General features: G+C 45.2%; 1 protein-coding gene across 3 annotated transcripts in view; it reads left to right on the top strand.

Moving 5' to 3' along the window:
* The window catches only part of erfl1 (Ets2 repressor factor like 1), an 84,623-nt gene that overhangs the window by 27,150 nt on the left and 54,026 nt on the right, over positions 1-3,447 (top strand). For all 3 annotated transcript variants that reach the window (XM_020590179.1, XM_020590178.1, XM_020590177.1), the window contains exon 2: positions 750-903. The gene's annotated coding sequence lies outside the window, so the exon portion shown is untranslated. The remainder of the gene's footprint in view (positions 1-749; positions 904-3,447) is intronic.

Here is a 3,447-nt window from a genome sequence, read left to right as displayed (position 1 = left end):
CTCTCTTCTCCATCTCATTCGTAAAAGAAACTTCTGACAGGTGCGAGAGGCGGGTTTGATTTTTTTTTTAATGCTCTCATCCTTAATGTGTTGTCATCTGGAAAGCAATTTCGTATGATCAAAGTGCGGCTAGTTAGTGCGGTCAATATCCTTTCCAGCAAGCTTCTCATATATCGATAACAAGACAGCGGAGCCTCTCGACGAGCTGCATTCAGGGCCTCTATGTGTGCCATGGACCGGGATCCACCCCGTGCGTAAAAAGAGCCATAACCCCAGGCATACGTTTCAGCAGCATCTAATATAAATACAGCAAAATTTTAAGTGCCTCTGGGGATATTGTTCCCACCAGGACGGACAAACAAAAATATCATCAAGTGCGATAAGGTAATTCACAAACAGGTGCCACAATTTAAGTCATTACAGGAGTGTTAGAATGATTTTTTTGTGTTTCATGGCGTCTCTTCCTCTCTTGCGCTGTCTCCGTTACTGTATGACAGTAAAGAGTAAACAAGGTGATTGATCCGTGGTCTGTGGGGCAGCAGCGGTCCTGCAGGAAAACAGCACAACACACGCCCCGGGCTCGGCTCCACTCAGCTGGACCAAAGCGTCACCTGCTTCTAGTTCATTTCCGCTTATTCCTTTGGTTTTTATTTCTGATTTGAATGGGATGAATGTTGGCACAGACTTGGCTGTTAAGGAGGATTTTGCAGCCACAAATTAAATTTAAATATTTATCTGTTGCTTCTTAGTGACGCCTTTGTTCAGTGTGATAGCGGCACCTTCCCCCTCGCCTCCTTCCTCCTGGGTCCAAATAACTGGCGCAGACTCCGAGACCAGTGCGAGAGACGTGATCGGGCTTCGGCCTCAGGTGCATCTCTGAGGCGGGGCGACGCGGAGGTCCAGGTGAGTGGACTTCCTCCTCATTCAGTCCTCCCACATTTCAACCTTCCATTCCTTCCCTCTTTGTTTTTCATTTACGTTGGTCTTTAAAATGACTCACAATAATTGCAAAAAACAAACAAACCCTGATACTATTTCCATATTACTTGGCGCTTAAGTCACTCAGGTCAGGATGCTTTCCAGTGGGAGGGATTATATGTTTTTGATTTAAAACTGAACGCCACACCGCTCTAGCCTGTTCGTATGGAGATAAAACTTAGTTGGGAAACTTAAAGTTTAAGATTTTTACATTTTCTAAGTCCAGCCTTTCGCTGCCCAGCACCACATCTTTCAGACTCAGCTACAGTTAAGAACTCACAGAGCAGCAAACTGTAAAAACTATGAACAAATTTGAATTACAATATAAATACTACCCTAAATTTTGAACATTGCAGGGTTTTCTTGTTTAGTTACTTTGACCTGCTTTAGAAGCTTTTATCGGGATTTTTTAAACACCCCTGTTGCTCTTGGAAATGTGTGTCAGTGAAGCAGCACGGTGTCTGTCTGCCCACTGCCATTACCAATCACATGTAAGAGTCTCTGCAAGCCAGCCAGTGTCTAAAAGTTCCCTCCAGCTTTGCTGCTCCCTAATTCTTCCAGCCTGATATTAGCCCCTTGGCACACCTTCAAATTTGTGTTTCATTATTTATTACTCAACACCGTTTGATAGTAGACACACTTCTACTGAGGCTACAGGGCAATTGAAGGACTCCTCTGTATCTTTCCCACCATCTCCAAGCCTCAGCCCCACTCCCCTTCTCCCAACTCCCCCCTCTCCTGTGGCCCTCATACCCCTGTCGTCTATCGTTGCCACACCTGGTAACTACAAACTTGTACACAATAATAACAGCCAGATGTATCCATCTATCTCTCTATCTAGCCTGTCGGCTGTTAGTGGAGTGGCTGAGAGACTTGCAGGCGTGAAAGGTCAGTTAATCAATGGCTCACAATTTGACAAATCCCAGCAATTCTTATCATCCTCACGGGCATTTAGGGCCAAAAGGAGGACCACTGAGATAAATGCTTACTCTTGACTATGCTGTGAGAGAGAAAGTGTGAGAGGACAAGCACAGGAGTGCTGTGAAGCAGATGGGCTTCAGAGAGGTTGGGTGGTGGGGGGCTTTGGAAGAGCTGGCTAGTGGAAAAAGGAGAGAAATAAGAAAAAGAAAAAGAGGTGGAAGTGGTTCAAAGCAAAACTGGAAGGTGAACAAATGGGCCCCCGCATTTGAAAATGACAGATTTCTCCGTCACAGCCAACAGAACGGGCAGCTTCATGGTTCTCAGGTCATCAAATTCACCTCAGGCTGGACAGGCCATGCACATGACTGCTGGGCTGACATACTGTAGGAATCCTGGTTCACGCTCACTTATGGCTCTACTGCTGTGTGTAAAGCTGAGAAAAACAAAGGTGTATGAGTGGTTGAATTCTCCTGTGGCATGTTAGCCTGCCTGCAGCAGTGTGCAACCAAGAGGCAAATGAGCTTTTGTCCACAAGGGTGGCCTCTTTTTCCCCTCAGCTTTTTGAACTGCAAGGGTTTGGAAGGTGGCACAACTTCTTTGCCCTTATACCCTTAACAAGGATCACCTCAGTATAACATGATGTCAGTTGTTTTGTGTTGTACAGTAATGTAATGTTGGTCATTTCTCCTTGTGGCTTTGGCATTAATCACATTAAGGGTACTGATCAAAATGGCGTCACTGTCTCCCAAACTGATATGTGTAGGTTTGCACTTCACATGGGTGCGAGCTATCACTTGAGCTATCACTCATGTCCTTTATCTCCATCTCAATACAAGTTCAGTGTAATTCGATTGAGATTAGTTGCTCTGGCATGACAACAGATCCCCAGTATTGCCAAAGCACTTAGGACGTAATGACAGGACCGCATTGACAGCTAACACATACACCCTTCGACTGGCCAACCTTGTAGAGAGAGACTAAGTGGAGAACAGAGAGACAGAGTGACAGCAAAGTCAGAGGTTTGTGCAAAATCTCAGGATGATGAAGTTAAAGGATGAGCGAAAGGTTTTGAAAGAGCGTAAAAAGAAGTGGAGAGAAATGATGAGGAGACTCTGATGATGAGCAGAGCTGATGCATGACAGGGTGCGTCCAAAAAGATGAAAGAGTGATTGACTCACAGGGAGAGTGATGGAAAGAGAGGAGGAAAAAAGAGGGCGAGGAGGTGACAAAACAAAAACATGTATGAGATGCCGAGAGGAGGACGGAGAAGGGTGAAGTGAGCAGGGAGAAAAAAGAGAGGACGGGAGATAAAGAAAGCACAGGAGGGAGGGCTAGAGAGGATAAAATGTATAAGAGTGATGTACGAGAAGAGTGGAGAGGAAGAGATTTACTAGAAGAGAGATTAAGTCAACTTGTCCCCGGTCAGTCATTAATCCGATTTAAGAGCAATTAAGGTGAGACTGATTCCTTCCTAGAGAAAAAGAAATAGATGGAGAGGATGAAGAGAGGGGGAGAAAAAGAGGAGACAGCAGGGGAGACAAGGAAAGA

The sequence above is a fragment of the Monopterus albus genome, unplaced genomic scaffold (genome assembly GCF_001952655.1).
Source record: "Monopterus albus unplaced genomic scaffold, M_albus_1.0 scaffold11.1, whole genome shotgun sequence".
Taxonomy (NCBI): Eukaryota; Metazoa; Chordata; class Actinopteri; order Synbranchiformes; family Synbranchidae; genus Monopterus; species Monopterus albus.
Note: the sequence above shows the minus strand (reverse complement) of the source record. Positions and strands in the feature narration are given on the sequence as shown.